This window comes from Trichomycterus rosablanca, chromosome 27 (assembly GCF_030014385.1).
Source record: "Trichomycterus rosablanca isolate fTriRos1 chromosome 27, fTriRos1.hap1, whole genome shotgun sequence".
Classification (NCBI taxonomy): Eukaryota; Metazoa; Chordata; class Actinopteri; order Siluriformes; family Trichomycteridae; genus Trichomycterus; species Trichomycterus rosablanca.
This window is the reverse complement of record NC_086014.1, coordinates 1,696,721-1,717,214: the sequence shown is the minus strand read 5'-3', so window position 1 is coordinate 1,717,214 and position 20,494 is coordinate 1,696,721. Positions and strand designations below refer to the sequence as shown.

Genomic DNA, 20,494 nt, shown 5'->3' with positions numbered 1-20,494 from the left:
TTCGATCCCCAGGTGGGGCGGTCTGGGTCCTTTCTGTGCTGAGTTTGTACGTTCTCCCCGTGTCTGTGTGGGTTTCCTCCGGGTGCTCCGGTTTCCTCCCACAGTCCAAAAACATGCAGCCAGGCTAATTGGAGAGACTGAATTGTCCCATAGGTACCCGGCCGCTAGGATGCGTAAACCAGTGCATTGTGGTGCCGGTCCCAAGCCCAGATAAATAGGGAGGGTCGTGTCAGGAAGGGCGTCCGGCGTAAAAACTGTGCCGAATCAATAATGCGGATCACGATCCGCCGGCGACCCCAACCGGAGCAGCCGAGGGAACGGATTCTTAATCGTTCTAACACGTCAGCACCACAACAATCCAAGGTCTCTGTTTACATTTATAATCTGGCATTTAGCAGAAGCTTTTATCCAATGTCACGTACAGCGCATTGTTTCCTGAAACGAGCAGAAACGTCCCTGAATGTGTTGTCATCTAGACGGCAGAATGTGTTAACTGTGACTTTACAGATGTGCAGGTCACCGATATAAAAAAAAGCCAGCTTTAAAACTGCATAAAAACAACAAGCTTCGTCCTTTTCCTCTTTGGCCTGAACACCACAGCATGTATTACTTTCAAAAGACCGACCACAGCACACGGTTCCACTAAGAAATTAAATTCATATTAAAAAAAATACAAAAACAAAACTATTACAGATGTTTTTTTTTGGCTACAATTAGCACCACTGACGTTTCAGGTAAAAAAAAAAAAAGCAATCTCATTAGCAAAGTGTCCATTAGTAGGTCCCAACACTAATGATGCGTGAAAGAGCAATTTTAAATAATTGTTTTTGAACATTTCGGCGTGGAACGACCGTACAAATGGCTGGCAGGAGAGTTTCGTCTTTGCTTCATCACCCATGAACCTCCGGCCGTGTGTTCCAGCAATACGGAGTTAACCCTTTAGACGGGGTTTGATAAGCATGTTGCCGTTGACATATATGGGACTGAAAATCATTTTAAGGATGAATTTTGAAGGCTTTTGTGGAATCCTAAAAGAAATAACATGAGCAATGTGGGTAGTGCAGTCCAAAGTGATTTTATTCTCTTATTTTCTTCCAATTTAGTCATAGACACAACATCCAGACAACTAGAGATGTTTACGACTGGTTGGTAAACCGATAACCAACAAAAAAAGAGTCATTTTGCCCTGTCCTGAACGTCCTTCACCACCACGCCAACCTCCTGCATCCCTGCACCCTCTCATCCCTCCTCTTCTCATGCCCCAACCGTCTCGGTCTCGCCTCCCTAACTTTGTCTCCAGAACGCTCTACACGTTCTGTCCCTCTAATAAATCTGTCCCTCCTAATCTCGTCCATCAGCGTCACTCCCAAGGAGAATCGCAGCGTCTCTCTGCCACCTCCAGCCCCCGCAGTGCCGTCTCCTCCCAACCGGACCTCATCGCAGGGCTTACTGCTGTCCTGAAAACTTCACCACTCACCTCTCTACCACACTCTCCATTACTCTGTACACTCCACCCTCCGCACTATATCCATCACCTCTCTACCACACTCTCCATTACTCTGTACACTCCACCCTCCACACTATATCCATCACCTCTCTACCAGACTCTCCATTACTCTATACACACCACCCCAAGTATTTAAACTCATCCAGTTCCACTACCTCTTAATTACCCAATGCTTTGTTTAATGCTGCAAGTAAATAAATCATGTGAACTATTTAAATTCATTCAATGCAGCTAGAAGTTAATAAGAATCGAAAGCAATCGTCATCATGCCGCACTAGTTCCGTCAAGCACGCTCTACCTTAATTCTAAACTGAACAAAACAACTAGAATGCATTTAAGTCATTATCGGAAAACATACGCATACGAATTACGATTATAAGATCTTTAACGGGAATGTGATATACATCAGCACAAAGCCACTTGTCAGACGGTAAACGGTCTGCATGTGGTAATTACATGAAACCCTGCACGTATGGATAATGTGCAACAGTCAGGACTCGACTGACCATGACAGATTACTTAATTACTTACACTTAATGCAACTCTTCTTTATTAGCACATTTAGTCCTAGTTTGACTAACAATGCCAGTTCAAACATGCTACCGGAGCTGGAGATCTCTCACATACCTGTATCTTACCACCTGAAGGAGAAAAAACCCTGTTATACTGACAAAAAACCACAAATATTCCACATTCTTGGTGCACGTGGGGAGTAAGTGTGACCCTACAGTGGTGTCATGCACAGAAGCTGGAACAGCGATCGAAATTCTAATGAACCCGGCAGATTCAGATGTGTGTACAATGTTTTTCCCAGCAATGTTTTTGCCCTTGTATATTTATGCATATTATAAATGTAAGGTCTTATTCAATAATTGATTTGTATAATAAATGTATTCATAATTTTTACAATATGTTTGTATTTACTACAATAACTTGCCATGATTGCTAATGATGACACAAGTGACCACTGAATTACACGCTCAAGCTCTTTATCATGCAGGTTTAACACTAACCTTCGTCACCCAGCTTTTCCAATCCCGTCTCTGTCCACTTCATTCCACTCTCATGAGCCGCAGGATTCTAGAAATGTGAAAAATATTTTTCAATCAGCGGTGAAGAGAAAGCCTGACAGTCTAATTTTGACCGATCACACCAGATATTATTGTTGTGCTTCACTGTGCAGCATTTTTATGAATTCTACTGGTGAATCTGAAAAAATAATGGCCCGAAAATAGTGCTATCAATCCATCTGCTTTGGCCCTTTCAAACTGGACCGCCTGAATTATTACTGTCCCATTTTTCCTTTAGGACGCTGATGGGTGCGCTGGACCTGAAGGTCATGTACACCCGCTCATCTGTAGCTCGTTGCAGCTGATGGGTTTCTACCACTGTCTGACCATGATTAATGGATAATGTCGACTGGAATTTGGGTCGAAAAACTGTATGAATCATAAGGGCTAACAAAAATGAAAGTAAATTAGGGACTAGTGTGCTGTATTTAGACTTTTTACACCTTAAAGCTGTTGCTTATGAGAAAGTATTTAATAGTATACAGGGTGTCCCTAAAGTCTGGACACATAGGCAAATGCATATTTTCAATAACTGTCATTATATTTTATTTATTATATTATATCTTCGATGTGTTTTCCACTATTTGTGATGCAATAGGTATGTGTGTATTTCAGTAAACATATTATTAGTTATAATTAGTTATGTTAGTGATATTTCCTACAGTGACACATACAGCAACATACACCATATAGCTATAAGAACAGTACAGATACATCAGCATGCTCACATGTTATACATATGCCATTCTGAATGAATTATGAGATAGATGTGGTTTTAATATCAGTGTAAATGAAATATAAACTGGGAGTAGGACTGTGGTGGTTGTGAAACTGTGCTTGGACCACCACCAGTGAGATCTGGGTCCGAATCTCAGCGGTGCTATTAGCCAGCCGGGCGTCTACACAGACATAATTGGCTATTTTGTGAAGGGGGGGCAAAGTCCTGTATAAGAACAACTATACACCCTGTTTGTGTGGTCAACAGGACGGCTTTTGGTCACTGTTGTGATCCACTATTGTATATTAAACAACGATTATGCAACGACATGGATTTGTGTCTTTTATAACAAAGACAGCTGTATTTTATTGTGTATTTTATTATTTATTCTTATTTAAATATAGATTACAATTAACACAGCAATTAAGGTCCATATTACTGCGACAGTACGTGCGTTATGTTTTAAAGTTACGGCTGGCTTGGTGGCATTGCTGCTAGACACCCACACAGCAGCTCCAGTCCAAGGTACGATCCTTATGAACGTTCTGACCATGACTGCAGGGGTTTTAACCACCTGGACTAAACTGCCCATAACTGTGATTGTGTGTTGAACTGCGATGGACTGGCACCCTTGCAGGCAGTGTGTCCAGGTGGAACTGGACCCACCGTGACCTTGACCAGAATTAAGCTTTTTTTATTGTGAGGTTTTATTCTGAGGTTTAACTGCATATCTACTACAGAACCAAATGTGTGAGGAATATTAAATAGTTTAAAAATAATAATAATAATAAGATTTAAAGCTAGCAGTCACATTTGCTTCGTTGACCCACATATAATGAAAAGAAAATTTATTATTTATGATGAGATTTATTCATATATTATTGTGAAACACCAACATTGTGTGGAATAGGTTACTAAAAAGAACCTAATCTTATAAAAATATACAAATATTTGTTTATTTAATGTAGGAAACTAATATTTAAAGTTATTCTAAACCGCAGTGAGATTTGGGGTGATTTAAAGACTCGGTGATTGTTTGTTATTCAGTCAACGGTCAACAAACAGCCCTCTATTTTGAATAATTAAGTAAATAAATAAGTACGTTCTGCATTTATAGCGCTTTATTATAAAATAAACTTTTTAAAAGGTTTTTAAACATTTTACATACGTTCGTGTGAATTAGAAATCGGTTAACCTGTTACCTCAGGTGACAGGTGACAGGTTAGCATCGCAGCTAACCCTAACAAACGCTGAAAACTACTCAAATAAAGCCAAAAAAACGATAAAAATGTATAAACTGTGTATTATATGTTATAATGTTTATTATTTGTTTATATTTGGGTGGTTTAGGTACATGTAAATTACTTACGTTAAGGTTAGGAGAAACTAATTAACTAAACAAACTTCACGCTCGAGCGCAACAATTGCGAGGGCGCGTCCCAAACCACTACCCCCTACTCGCTGTTCCCTACTCCCTATTCCCTAGCCCCTACTCCCTATTCCCTAGCCCCTACTCCCTAACCCCTACTCCCTATTCACGCTCCATAATAGTTTACAACGTACTTTCAGCCCCATAATCGTCAGCTTTGCTATTCTTTATGTTTTATTCCATATACCCTATTTTCCCTACTTTATATTTGCGTTCCATACTGCCTAGTTGCTGTTTAGTTTTTTGCTTTCCAGTACGTTCTCCTCATTCCAAATTGTCATTCATTATTTGATTTGATTTGATTTACTTTATTGTCCCCACTAGGGGAAATTTTACTTGGGCCACCCCGGGCTACATATCGTATAAACAAACATACAACGACATACTATGCAATGCAAACATTGAACATCAAACAGCACACATTAAAATACCTCCACTACTCTGCTCACCTGTTGGAATTAGAAATTGGTACAAAGGAGTTTTTAAACCTATTAAATCTACACAATGGCATTCAGAATCAGATTTATTGGCCAAGTATGTGGATACACACAATGAATTTGGTTCCGGCTGATGGTATCTCTCTCTAGTATTAATACAGTATACAAGCAATGTATGCATTAAACATTAAACACAAAAATATACAAACTATAAGCCTATATACAGTGATATACAGATATGTAAGTTAGCAGCGTGTGGAATATTTACAAAAACAGTAAAGTGCACAGCATGTCGGATTAGTACTACAGAGTGTATTCAATTGGCAGCAGGTGAATATTGTCACGCTGAAGTCTGTATTTATTTATTTATTTAGGAGGGAGATGAGGCCTGTGGGAAGAAACTGCTCTTGAATCTGGAAGTTTCAGTGTGGATTGACCTGTAGCGCCTGCCTACAGTATTTACTCGGTTCCCTTCTCCCTAGTCCACAAATACACATTATTTCCAGTATTCTTTCTATTTACATATATATTTCTTACTTTCTATTCTTAATTTCCTACTTCCATTGATTGTATTCCATATTCACTACTCTACTTTATATTTCCTAATTTTCCTAACTCCTAACTTTACCTTCAATATTCTGTGTTGTATACTCTGTTATTTTTTAATTCCTTACACCTTACATCCAATGGCATTATCTCCTACTACCTATTCTCCCTTCCCACTGTTCTTCACTTCATACTGCCAGTTCCTATTTCCAACTATGTTTTTTTATATTTTGTATTCCTTACTCAATCTTAATTCTTTGCTTCCTGTTTATAGAAAGTTTTTACTCTCTATCAATCCCACTAAAATAGGTGTTGTGTTTTTACCTGTTAGTCCCAGTGAAAGGAGTGCTGCCTCTTGTCAATCCCAGTGAAGGAGGTGATGCTTTCGTACCTGTCAGTCAGGGAGTAAAGGAAGTGTGGTCACCACTGTGGTCACAGTAAATAACGCATATCTATACCTTTCATTCCCATTGTAAGAAAAATAAGACATGGTCTCTGTACCATTTCATCCCAGTGATTAAGATATGGTCTCTGTATTTGTTGGTGAAGAAGAAATACTCTATATTTTTTATTCCCTACACCCTACATTCAATGACATTATTCTTTACTCCCTATTCTCCATTTTACCTATTTTACATCATTTATATAAATAAATTATATGCTTCCAAATTTGTGGCAGCAATTTGGAAAGCTCTTTACCTGATCTCTTTTACTGCCTGACCTCACAGATGTTCACAGAAAGCCTTCCCAGAGGAATGAGGCCTATATAGTCACAGATGTTGGGGCACAGTGAAGTACTGTTATGGTCCAGCAAGTTTATGGTCTGGTGTCCACACACTTCTAGCCCTGGAAAAGATGACATGCATAATACGGTGGTTCCATGGTGAATCTTCATCCTCATCGGTCTCATCCTACTATCATTAATTTCTTCAATAATTTACTATAAACACAGAACCTCAGAAAGGATCTGCCTGGCCAAACCAAACCACAATCTTTTTTTAATATTAATCAACAGCGCACGAGGGTTTTCCGCCCACTCTCACCTCCTCTGTACTCTGTAATGTTTAGATGTCTACTGAGTTTAATTTGCACCATGCTTAGCATCAATAAACCAAGCCTGGAGTGAACCCTGTGAAGGCAGGGAGGGACCATAGATGTGCAGTCGTGCTACATGGTGCTACATAATGGCGCCGCAGGGGCCGTTACTGAAGTGTACAGGAAGCTATTAGCTAATGTTTAGGCTGCCAAAATGTGTGGAATGTCACATGATTCAGATGCTCTTTTAATGCTGTGGATCTGATACTTACTTATATAAGTATATTATACTATATTTATATTATACATACATTTCATTTGTCACTTCACAAAATGCTTGGGCTAGTCCACAAAAACCAACAAACTAAATGTCAGTCCAGGTAAAGAACTGTCTTTACCTGTCAGCTGCATCTTGTCAATCCCAGTGAAGGAGGTGTAGCCTCTGTACCTGTCAATCCCAGTGAAGGAGATGTTGCTTTTCCTTTCAGTCAAGGAGTAAAGGGGTAGAGGTCACCACTGTGGTCACAGTAGATAATGCATAGTATCTATACCTTGCAGTCTCAGTGTAAGAGGAATGACACATGGTCGTTGCTTCACCTGTTGATGAAGAAGGAATGGTTTTTTTACCTGGAAGTACCAGTGAAGGAATCATGGTCTCTATACCAGCCAGTAAAGGTAATTTAGTCTCAGTAAATAAGACTTTAAACCTGAGACTTCCATTTAGTAAGGCATGGTCTCTCTTTTGGTGACAGTAAAGGAGGCATATAGTCTTTGTACCTCCCAAAAGGAATGATGTTTGAACCTGAAAGTCTCAGCATAAGAGGAATGGTCTCTACTATATCTGTTAGTGTCAGTGATTGAGGACAGTGTCTGTACCTTATAGGGTCAGTGAAGGATTAGTGTTCTGTGTACTTACGGGTCCCAGTAAAAAAAAAATTGTTTTTTAACCCGACAGTCCCAGGAGAGTAAAAAATACCACTTATTAATCTGTCTGTAGACTCTATCACTGTAGTAGTACTGAAATACATAATAACACTTGCATTTTATTTACATTTGCAGCATTTAGCAGAGTAATTAAGGGTTAAGTGCTTTGTTCAGGGACCCAACCGTGGCAACTTGGCGGTGGTGGGTCTTGAACCAGCATTATTCTGATTTCTAGTCTAGCTACCCCTGCAAAATCAACCAATTTAAATGAAGAACTCATTTGTTTTTCTAATAAATTTGAACCACTAACCCATTCAGTACAGAAGTACAGATTAAACTCCTTTTCTAATTTGGGAAGTTCTTTCCAGCTTACTGAAGCTTAAATAATTGAGCTTTTGGATGAAGATTGACAAGGGATGAAAGTCAGGTTATTAATATGGAGTGAACCGTGGCAGATTGTTTGTTACAGGCTTGTCATTGTTTACAGAAAAAACGCTTGAGAGACGACTTTCATAGTTCAGAGTAAGAGACCGAGATTGGATTGAGGTTGAGCCGTGTACAGTACACACTCCCACTCTCGGTCTACTTCAGCATGTTCTACTCCAGCTCTCCGAACTGCTCATCCTCGTACACGTAACTTTGAACTGCCGGCTGCAGCACACAAAGAATGTACTTGAAATATGGAGGTAATACTAGTATTAAGTGTCATTATGTTGAGGAAAGCCATCAAAGAAACCAAAAAGCCTCTATTTCTTTACATTTCAGGGAATAAGAGCTTGATAGACGTCTATTTCTAATACCACAGGCATAATTAAGCATTCTCCCTCTGAGGAGGCTTTATACTAATTTTTAATGTGTCTATATGAATTTGTGTAACTGGGTAGTAGGATTTTATGACTAGGAAAAAAAAAACAAAGCATCAACACAATTATTACAGGGTTACATCAATAAAGTGGACTATAAATCAATTTAGGAGCTTTTGATACTATGAAAGACTGAACTACAACTACACTTCAGTTAAGGCATCTACACCGATCAGGCATAACATTATGACCACCTTTCTAATATTGTGTTGGTCCCCCTTTTGCTGCCAAAACAGTTCTGCAACTTCTGCAACGGTTTACCACTGTTCCTTCCTTGGACCACTTTTGATAGATACTGACCACTGCAGACTGGGAACACTGCAGCTCGCCAATTTTTCCTGCTTCTAACATCAACTGTGAGGATGAAATGTTCACTTGCTGCGTAATATATCCCCCCCCACTAACAGGTGCCATGATTAAGAGATAATATTATTTCTTTATTTTTTCCACTTTATAGCTTTATGCAGTGTCTATAACTTAGTGAATCCAAGTATGGCAGGTCTGTGCACTACATAAGGTACAACACTTTTGGCCTAATTTCACTATGTAGTGCACTAAAGTCAAACTGAAGTCATTTGGGGTTTATCCTATTGGCTAAGTGTATTATAAAGCTTACAAGAAACAGAGATACAAAGAACTGTATTGATCCAGTAACGTGGGCTATTATAAACATCACAACATATTACATATCAATATATAAATATAAATGATTAGGATATATACTGATATTACCTAATCAGGGTTGAAAGGTGAACCTACAAATGGAGATGATGACTATATATTATAGAACTGGGAGCTTGTGAGCTTTCACAATTGCTTTCAAAAGCCTAAAATTCATTTATTCATAATTAAAAAGATGTGCAATTTGAAGTGCATTTAATTAAAGTGCCATTAATAAGTGGATGTGATGCAGGACAGGACAGGAAACCTTGGGAAATACTATAAATGCATTTAATATTAAAATAGATGTACTTCTAAACATGGTGATGTTTTACTGCCTGCAAGGACACATTTTAAATCTACATAATTTTAATGGATATACAACAGTTTATAAAATGATTAGAACACATTTATGCTCGTAATTAAGTGCTTTTCTGTAGGAACGGCTACTGGTTTTTAATGTCAAGGGTTTATAGTGCAGAGATCATCCATCAAGGGCTTTAAGTTTGTTTTATCCACAAATACAAACATACACTTCAACAGCAGAAACTCAACAACTTGAATTTACTAAGTTCCCATAGACACATTAAAAATGAGTATAAAGCCTCCTCAGAAGGAGAATGCTTAATTATGCCTGTGGTTTTAGAAATAGACGTCTATCAAGCGGACGGCACGGTGGCTTAGTGGGTAGCCTGTTAAACAGAAGCCACTTCTCCTCAGAAGCTGTTCTGATTTACACCTTCCATGTATAGTTTACGAGGCATCTAGGTAATGCAGCAAAACCCATAAACTGACAAACACCCGAGCATGGCTGGCATCTTCCTGCAGGTTTATTCTACAAAGAACAAAGCAGCGGTGAACTAAATCATCCGAGAGGCACAGGCCAGATTAATTCCCGTGTAAAGTCCCATAAGCAACGTGTGGCTCTCTGTGATATTGGATGGAGAGCTGGAGCGGCCTGGCGTCGCTCTTTTTTCCACATTTTTTTTACTGCCAATTATCCGTTCTGAGTCCTTTCATCATATCGAGATGACAGCCGTGGCTGTAGCCGACTGTAGACACCTGTGTTTCTGGGAAGCCGAGCCGCGAGAGGAGAGACCTTGGAGGACTACAACTCACGCCGGCAAACTCAATAAAGTCAAAATGTGAAAGATTTATCCTCGCAAAACAAAGGCGGCGGTGGAAGAAGTATAGCGCGTGTTGACAACCTTGAGACCCATGAAGAATAAAGCCGCAGAGAATTAAATGGAGGACGCATTTCTCTTTTTGTTCGTCTAAAGGACTCTCTGTCTTTTATTCATTTATTTTCCTAAGGTCTCGAAGAAGATCAACAAGAATAAAATCATTTTAATTAAAAAGAGCAAAGTAAATGAATACCGAAAAAGCTGTCAGCCAGCGTTTAATCAGCAGATCACGAGGACTGCCAGCAATTAATCACAGGTTTCGATATTATCGTGATACTAGGCGCGTCATGTCACCATAATATTCAACCATTTTATTGACTGAATATTAATTTATTAAGCTTAATATCTGAGTGGCATGTTCATACGTGTTTATTAAGGTTTCGATGGACGAGTGTGGAGGCACTGTCGCCTTACAGCAAGAAGGTCGTGGGTTCGATCCCCAGGCGGGGCCGTCCGGGTCCTTTCTGTGCTGAGTTTGCATGTTCTCCCCGTGTCTGCGTGGGTTTCCTCCGGGAGCTCCGGTTTCCTCCCACAGTCCAAAAACATGCAGTCAGGTTAATTGGAGATTGAATTGCCCTATATGTGAATGTGTGTGTGTGTATGTGTGTGTGTGTGTGTGTGTGTCTGCCCTGCAATGGACTGGCGCCCCGGCCAGGGTGTTACTGTGTGCACGTGTTGGAGGGGGCGTGGAGCAGGCGATTATACTCTCCACAAATGCAATCAGGGATCGCCAGTAGCGGGAGACTTATTGGCTATGCTAAATCGAGAGAAAATGCATAAATAAATAGAGAAACTAAATAAAATACTAATTAAATAAAAGGAAAAATGCATATTAAACAAATGATGCTCACACCTGCAAGAAAACAAAGCATTAGAACTTATGTTAGTTGTTAATAATTCCTTTTTAATGATTCAGATTTGTGGACCTTGACTTAGATTCGTGTCTTCTCTCAGGATGTGGTTCTCAGCAACAGTGCTGGATAAAACTCTGGAGCTCTGACCACAAATCTGACTGCTGGTGTGTGTCTGCCCACCATCTCTGCTCATCAGGGAGAAAGTGTGAGCTAAATAACAGACCTCCACCCCCCGAGGGAGGCACCGAAAGGGCATATGCTGTTCTGGGAGGGACGTCTGGGGACAGGAAGTCAGCGCTTATCTCCGCCTGACCTCCCCGGACCCGGAACGTCTGGTCTAAAACTCCTCCATCATGCGGCTCCTCGAAGAACCTTCATCCGAAACCCTTTTGACATCCTGCCATCTCAAGAGACGATAAATAAAAAAATACTCTGCAGTGCAGGAGACTCACGGGCTGAAAGCTCTACTTATTTTGCCCTCATGTGTGGAGAAGGACCCGGAGGCACGGACGTCGCGAAAGGCCGGGTCACGTCTGCAACGAGCTCGAAAATAACCTCTGGAATGTCTTTTCTGCTGCACGCTTCATCACTCTTAAAATATGTTTTACAGCCACTTTTAAACTGGATAAAAATATGACAGAAATTTAAATTTCATTGGTTTATTTTTTTGCGTTTTTGTCGCCAACTTGTCTTCCACTGCTGGTGGATCCCTGATTTTTTGCAGTCGAGGTGGGTATATTGCTGCTCACGCCTCCTCCGACTGGAAACCTTTTCCACCCATGCACTCTGCACAGGCGCCTCTATCCACCAATCAGGGTCCTTACACAGCGTTTGAAGACCACACCCACATATTCCGGTCATCCCTCCCTGCAGGCACTGCCGATTATGCCTGTTAGATGGCGCCCAGCCGACCGGTGCCAACACCAAGTTTCGAACCGAGGAGTTCAGAATCTCGACACTGGTGTGCTTCTGCATCTTCATCCTGGTCAGGGCCATGGTGGGTCCGGCTCCCCCGGGATCACTGGGCACAATGTGTTAAAACAACTCAGAAAGGACAACAATCCATCGTGGAGCCTCGACCCCCCAACCAATCAGACATAGCCAATCAGGCGGCACCGTGGCTCGGTTTGACTTCAAGGTGGAGCGGTCCGGATCCTTCTGTGTGGAGTTTGCATGTTCTCCCCGAGTCTGTGTGGGTTACCTCCGGCAGACCCAGACCTGACAGACCCAGTACACAACTACTATACTGAAAGGAGATACCAGTATGAATATTAGGAGAAGATACCAGTATGATTTTTAATAAAATCATCAATGTTGGACTGGCTCACAGTCAAGTTCCAATTCATCCCAGTGGTGTCTTGACGGCCTGTACTATGCGAATTCCTGAACTCTATGAGAATCCATGGTGTCCACATACATCCAAACAAAGCCTGATCAATTTGTAAGCGTATAAACAGTTAATTTGATCATAAAAACCTCATTCATACAGTCAAAAATGTCCTGAAGTAAAAGGCAGCGGCAGAAAATATGATATTCTTTTACCAGTGTTGTTTTTGGTGGGACATGGAGACCATTAATCATGCTGTAGAAGAACCGTAACCACTTGTATTCTCTCTCATCCACTCCAGCTCTTCATTGCCTGTGTATGAGAGAGAGAAAAGAAGAAGGTGGAGAGAGAAATGAGAACAGGAGGAAATTATGCGCATTGGGAATATCTATTTCACGTTTTCTTTCCAGATAACAGCGTGTTGTTCGAGCCTTTGTTATCTGTGCTGTTTGCCCACGGGATGATTAGTATAACAAAGGATGGAGGAATGCAAACCTGGCGCCCGTCAAAACAACTTTGGCTTCTCTTTGAAGATGGAAATCCACTTCAGGCTCGGAAAAAAACCTCAGAACTGGCGCAGAAACGGGCACAAACATGCGGCGATGGAGCGTGTGACCAGTCTGGTTTATTTTAGCAACGTTTGTTGGAGAGTGAGTAGGAAGCAGGCCGCGGGCGAGCTCTACGTTTAACAAAGACATTCGATCCATTATACATTGTTAGTGGCGGCGCTGATGCTGGGAGAATTATAAATATTGCATTCACCCGGCGTCTTCTAATTCAGTCACCCTGACAAGTTCATAACTTTGTCGACGGGAAGCGGAAGATCTCCTGCAGCTCGTGCGCTTTCTCCTCAGCACCGCCGCCGCGGATCCTCACAGAGACGCTCGACTGCAAACAACCTAAGATAGAAAAGCACGAGTGTTCATTTCTACACAGTCAGGGGCGCCGATCCCGTCACGCGCTGATACATCTCAAACAAGCTCGCGTCTGTTTCAACTCCCGACGACACCCGACCTTCATCCTGCACACCTGAACGCTTCCTTTATTCTTCCTTTTATAATAAAAATAAATAGAATGAACAAAATAAATGTCATGAAATGCACTGTTGTACCGCATCACGTCTAAAACTTAAACCTGAAAACATAATAAACGACTAAAATAGTCCTCATTATCTAAAATTAAAATGCGCCACTGTGGCAAGGACTGTCTGGTCTCGAGATGGGCTATTGACCGGCTAGGCGTCCACACAGACACTGTTGGCTGTGTCATTGGGGTGGATGGTCAAATGGGATTCTCAATATTGTTGCAATCGCAGAATCTGCTGGCTGGCCGAGGCACCCACACAGGAGACGGTAAATTCACAGACAGCAGTGAGTAACTCTACATATGTGGTACTGCTCTCACTGAGAGCCTGTCTCTGGCAGGGGAAAAGAAGCAATCCATATGTGATACTGCTTTCTCTGAGAACCCGTCCCTTGCAGGGGAAAAGAAGCGATCCATACTTGATACTGCTCTGTCTGAGGACCCGTCTCCGGCAGGGGCAAAGAAGCAATCCATACGTGATACTGCTCTTTCTGTGGAGGGGAGAGGAGCGATTCATACGTGATACTGCTCTCTCTGAGGACCTGCCCCTTGCAGGGGAAAAGAAGCGATCCATTCGTGATACTGTTCTTTCTGCAGACGTGTCTCTGGCAGGGGAAAAGAAGCTATCTGTGACTTCATGCGGTCAGAGGAGGCGCGTGATAGAATGCGGTCAGGTTGGCGGGCTGCAGCGGATGAGGAAGCTACAGTTTGGGAATCGGATATGACTATACCGGGAGGGGAAAAAAAGGAATTAAAAAATACATATCCTGTAATGGCTTTTTATGACTGCTGTATGCCAGTCTGATTATTACACCACACCAAAAAAAAACCCAGTGTATTTCCACAACTAAAGCAGGCGTTGATTAATAACCTGTCGGTTTATATATAGTTGCCTTACTGACACGTTTACGGTCCGGTATCCTGAACCGTTCAGAAGATGGACCTGATATTTACAGGCTATATTTGATAAGCAAAATGTAATTCTGCTGTGCGAATAGGTGTGAAATTAAACACAGAAAAAAAGGGGACAGCTTTAGAGTAGCTGGATTTATCCGAGCCGTATTAACTTATTATAGCGTGTGCGCTTAAAGAGAGGGGAAGAGGAAAATGGTCCGAATACTTTGGGTTTATAACGTTTTATGTCTGAGTGGGTACATATTTTGGCAGAGATGTAGTCTGGAGGCATGAAGTCCATTTTGGTGGTCGCTGGACCAGTGAGATTGGTGGGAAGATCTCTTGGATGGACGCTTACCCCATATGAGAGGATATATATATGAAGGAGAGAGAGCTAAAGATTAAAATCTATTTGAAAGTGAGCCAAGTGGTAGAATATGAGCTTCTGTCTGGCACTGCATTCCACTTTGTAGTTCTACAATTACTGACTGTTGTCCATCTGTTTCTCTGCAAGCTTTGTTAGCCCCCTTTCATGCTGTTCTTCAATGGTCAGGACCACCACAGAGCAGGTATTATTTAGGTGGTGGATGATTCTCAGCACTGCAGTGACACTGACATGGTGGTGGTGTGTTAGTGTGTGTTGTGCTGGTATGAGTGGATCAGACACAGCAGCGCTGCTGGAGTTTTTAAACACCGTGTCCACTCACCGTCCACTCTATTAGACACTCCTACCTAGTCGGTCCAGCTTGTAGATGTAAGGTCAGAGACGATCGCTCATCTATTGCTGCTGTTTGAGTCGGTCATCTTCTAGACCTTCATCGGTGGTCACAGGACGCTGCCCACGGGGCGCTGTTGGCTGGATATTTTTGGTTGGTGGACTATTCTCAGTCCAGCAGTGACAGTGAGGTGTTTAAAAACTCCAGTAGCGCTGCTGTGTCTGATCCACTCATACCAGCACAACACACACTAACACACCAGCACCATGTCAGTGTCACTGCAGTGCTGAGAATCATCCACCACCTAAATAATACCTGCTCTGTGGGGGTCCTGACCATTGAAGAACAGCATGAAACGGGGCTAACAAAGCATGCAGAGAAACAGATGGACTACAGTCAGTAGTTGTAGAACTACAAAGTGCTTCTATATGGTAAGTGGAGCTGATAACATGGACAGTGAGTGTAGAAACAAGGGCTAGCTTGAATGCATTGATTTGACTCAGAGTTTAGATCTGGAAACTACTGTGGAAAATAATGCAGGTCATGCAAACTCAAAAATAAAACAACATAAGCACAGAGAAGCAACAAAACTCCCTTTTTGAAGTAGTTAGTGTTCTCTCAGCAGTCGTGTGCACACAGCAGCGGATCTGAACTCGCAGAGAGTCCCGCTGTCTTCAGAAATAAGACATCATACGAGTCTGTACTGTCAAATCGTACTCTAGAACAGACGACTAGACCTTTCACCAGAAGAGAAAATCTATATTGTTTAAAAGAGAGGGAGGGTTTCAGGTCTGGGATGTGTGGTCGGGTACATCAAGCATACAGTGAGAGAGGGAGAAAGAAAAAACGTTAACACCCTTGTCATCACACTCGGTGTTTGTACAGTGAAGGAAAGAAAAGACTAAAGGGATTTGTGGAGGGTTTGGGTAAGGAGTCAGGAGGCCGTGTACACAGGCAGGACAAATACACCTTACGACTGAATGTATGTGGACCTACAGTGTATCACAAAAGTGAGTACACCCCTCACATTTCTGCAAATATTTTATTATATCTTTTCATGGGACAACACTATAGAACTAAAACTTGGATATAACTTAGAGTAGTCAGTGTACAACTTGTATAGCAGTGTAGATTTACTGTCTTCTGAAAATAACTCAACACACAGCCATTAATGTCTAAATAGCTGCAACATAAGTGAGTACACCCCACAGTGAACATGTCCAAATTGTGCCCAAAGTGTCAATATTTTGTGTGACCACCATTATTATCCAGCACTGCCTTAACCCTCCTGGGCATGGAATTCACCAGAGCTGCACAGGTTGCTACTGGAATCCTCTTCCACTCCTCCATGATGACATCACGGAGCTGGTGGATGTTAGACACCTTGAACTCCTCCACCTTCCACTTGAGGATGCGCCACAGGTGCTCAATTGGGTTTAGTCCATCACCTTTACCTTCAGCTTCCTCAGCAAGGCAGTTGTCATCTTGGAGGTGTGTTTGGGGTCGTTATCCTGTTGGAAAACTGCCATGAGGCCCAGTTTTCGAAGGGAGGGGATCATGCTCTGTTTCAGAATGTCACAGTACATGTTGGAATTCATGTTTCCCTCAATGAACTGCAGCTCCCCAGTGCCAACAACACTCATGCAGCCCAAGACCATGATGCTACCACCACCATGCTTGACTGTAGGCAAGATACAGTTGTGTTGGTACTTCTCACCAGGGCGCTGCCACACATGCTGGACACCATCTGAGCCAAACAAGTTTATCTTGGTCTCGTCAGACCACAGGGCATTCCAGTAATCCATGTTCTTGGACTGCTTGTCTTCAGCAAACTGTTTGCTGGCTTTCTTGTGCGTCAGCTTCCTTCTGGGATGACGACCATGCAGACCGAGTTGATGCAGTGTGCGGCGTATGGTCTGAGCACTGACAGGCTGACCTCCCACGTCTTCAACCTCTGCAGCAATGCTGGCAGCACTCATGTGTCTATTTTTTACAGCCAACCTCTGGATATGACGCCGAACACGTGGACTCAAATTCTTTGGTCGACCCTGGCGAAGCCTGTTCCGAGTGGAACCTGTCCTGGAAAACCGCTGTATGACCTTGGCCACCATGCTGTAGCTCAGTTTCAGGGTGTTAGCAATCTTCTTATAGCCTAGGCCATCTTTGTGGAGAGCAACAATTCTATTTCTCACATCCTCAGAGAGTTCTTTGCCATGAGGTGCCATGTTGAATATCCAGTGGCCAGTATGAGAGAATTGTACCCAAAACACCAAATTTAACAGCCCTGCTCCCCATTTACACCTGGGACCTTGACACATGACACCAGGGAGGGACGACGACACATTTGGGCACAGTTTGGACATGTTCACTGTGGGGTGTACTCACTTATGTTGCCAGCTATTTAGACATTAATGGCTGTGTGTTGAGTTATTTTCAGAAGACAGTAAATCTACACTGCTATACAAGCTGTACACTGACTACTCTAAGTTATATCCAAGTTTCATGTCTATAGTGTTGTCCAATGAAAAGTTATAATGAAATAATTGCAGAAATGTGAGGGGTGTACTCACTTTTGTGATACACTGTACGTAAGTGGACATCCCATCTCAAAACCGCAGGCGTTAACCATAACCACCCATTATTTACGGCTGTATCAGCAGTGACTCTTTCTGTCTGTAGGAATTTGCGCCCATTAAATTATTAGAACGTTTGTAAGGTCAGGCAGAGATGAACGTAAGGGCGTGGCTCACAATTCTTTGGGCTGACCTGAACCCCATTTAACACCCTTGGTAAGTAAAGGTTGGTGTAATCGGAAAGGGTATTTTCCTCTAACAGGCTGTTATTTTTCCTACAACATGGACCTAATGTTACCTAACCTAACTTTCCTAGTGTCGACAAAGGACTGCAGTAGCTCCACAGTTAAGGTACTGGACTATTAACATGAGGTTGCTGGTTCAAGCCCGTCCACTGCCAAGCTGCCACTATTGGACGCCCTTCGTTGAGAAATTTGTACCCTTAAACTCGACGTATAGTACAATAAGTCACGTTAAGCTTCGTGCGCAGTCACACTCCATAGAAAAGAACAGCAAAAGCTATTTTGTCATTTCTCATGTGAATGCGCCAGTACTGAGCGGAATACGGTATTCCAAGATCAAGCATCTCCACCATTAAGAAGCGTAAAGAAACAATGAAGAGCAGGTCTTATTGTATTGTATATAATATAATATATTGCAAATATATGAAGCTCCACAGGACCATGGGACGCATTAACAGGTTTCCCAAACATCCTTATGGGACAAAATACCTTAAAACTCAACGTCTTTTAAACTCGACGCCACTCCCAGAACCAACTGACATCGAGTTTCAAGGTACCATGCTATAATGTAAATTGAATTGTCCTGCTGCAATTAAAAGCAACAAAAACAAAACATGGCACTCACATCCTGCTTTATAAACGCTTGTTACACTTCTTATAAGGTGGCAGAGGCTAAATGAGCGAAACAGCACAGCAAATTCTGTTGGAAACGAACGTCCGCAGCAATAAAAATGATGTATTGCGCAAAGGTTAGCCTCCCTTTTAAATGCTAATTGTTCTGTCAACAGTGTTCATTTGCCAGAGACCTAACGGGCACTCATTCATTTCCATTACCGTCCAACCAGATGTGTGGTCTCTGTGTTGTTTGTTTTATATTTTTTAGTGTTTGTGTGTCCATTTCTTTTTTGCTTTGTAATTAGAGGTGCCTTGTTTGTCTTCATGACCTACCGAATTTGGGAGGCAGACAGAAGGCAGTGCCAGCACACACAGGTACCCAGCGTGATTACTCACATCAGTGCCAGGAAAAGGACCAGCGTGGGTAATGAGGGCCAACGTGCTTCAGGTTTTTCGGGTCGAGCGATGTGGCGAGTATAAAGGTTGGATGAGAATCTGATGTCCGTGTAGGCCGGATGTATTGAAATGTTAATGCAGAAGGCGACACGGTGTCGCCGCGAGGCAGGAAGTGCTCCGAAAGGTCAGAAAGTCTCCTACCCACTGGCATCGCCATTCTACCGACACAAAGAAGGGGACACAAAGAGGGTCCGACAATTGCATTTTGCAGGCATGAGCCTTTGTAAAGATGTGATAGAGGTTTTGGTCTGGGGTGAATTTATGCCTTGCGCTCATTGTACCGGAAAAGCTTAAAATAATAACAATTCTATAGGTTATTGCATATTACTGATATAGTTGTTTCAACTGAACTTCAGTACAATAATAAAAGCAGGGCTTTATATAGAGAAAAAACTCCATCCTACTTTATATTTGCATTACAATTAGAATTAGAATTTCTGCAGTTATTTTATATCACTGTCCTGTACTCTGCATGTTTAAGGGACCAGTCAAAGACATCTCAAAAAAGATAGAAAGGGAATGGAAATGATAGGGAAGGGAAGGGATAGAAAGAGAAGGTAGGGGATAGAAATGGATAGAAAGGGATAGGGAAGGAAGAAATAAGAAGGGAAGGGATAGGAAGAGATAGAAAGGGAAGGAAAGGGAAAGGAAGGGAAGGAAGAGAATAGAAGGGACGGGATAGGAAGGAAAGAGAATGGAAGAAATAGAAAAGAAAGGGATAGGAAAGGAAGGGAAGGGTTAGGAAGAGAAGGGAGGGATAGGAAGGGAGGGGAAGGGAAGTGAAGGAAGGGAAGGGTTAGAAAGAGAAGGGATAGGATGGGAAGGGAAGGGAAGGGTTAGGAAGAGAAGGGATAGAAATGGAAGGGAAGGGAAGCGATGGGAAGGGAAGGGATAGGATGGGAAGGGAAGCGATGGGAAGGGAAGGGAATGGAAGGGATAGGACGGGAAGGGAAGGGATAGGAAGGGAAGGAAGGGAAGGGTTAGGAAGAGAAGGGATAGGAATGGAAGGGAAGGGAAGCGATGGGAAGCGATGGGAAGGGAAGGGAAGTAATAGGAAGGTAAGGGATAGGAAGGGAAGAAAGGTAAAGGATAAGAAGGGAAGGGATAGGAAGGGAAGAAAGGTAAAGGATAAGAAGGGAAGGGAAGGGATGGGAAGAGATAGGGAGGGATAGGAAAAAAGCTGTTTTATTAGCATTGCATTGTGCATATTTTGTCCGTATACACTATAAATAAAGCCTCACCTAATTGACGACCATCAAAATTGCGTCGAACGTTCGAATGTCTCACGTTTACTGGATAACCTGCACTATGAGGCGTCCTAGCAATCCTACAGCAATTCAGTTAGTAATCTGTTAGTCAAA

General features: G+C 42.2%; 2 long non-coding RNA genes across 7 annotated transcripts in view; both read right to left on the bottom strand.

Annotated features, from left to right (window-relative positions):
* LOC134304109 (uncharacterized) overlaps positions 1-7,286 on the bottom strand; it is a 226,961-nt gene extending 219,675 nt beyond the window's left edge. For 5 of the 6 annotated variants that reach the window (XR_010007748.1, XR_010007756.1, XR_010007754.1 and 2 more), the window contains exons 1-4: positions 7,141-7,286; positions 6,407-6,553; positions 6,032-6,098; positions 2,521-2,587 (exon numbers count right to left, since the gene is read on the bottom strand). This is a non-coding gene — a long non-coding RNA (uncharacterized LOC134304109). Of the gene's footprint in view, positions 1-2,520; positions 2,588-4,664; positions 4,750-6,031; positions 6,099-6,406; positions 6,554-7,140 lie in introns of those variants that run through there. The other variant, XR_010007750.1, reaches the window with a different exon arrangement.
* A 4,623-nt stretch (positions 7,287-11,909) lies between these two features.
* Positions 11,910-13,132, bottom strand: LOC134304111 (uncharacterized). Its single transcript, XR_010007757.1, has 3 exons — positions 13,050-13,132; positions 12,770-12,866; positions 11,910-12,248 (listed from the first exon to the last, which is right to left on the bottom strand). It is a non-coding gene; the product is annotated as an uncharacterized LOC134304111 (long non-coding RNA).
* Positions 13,133-20,494: the final 7,362 nt, after the last annotated feature.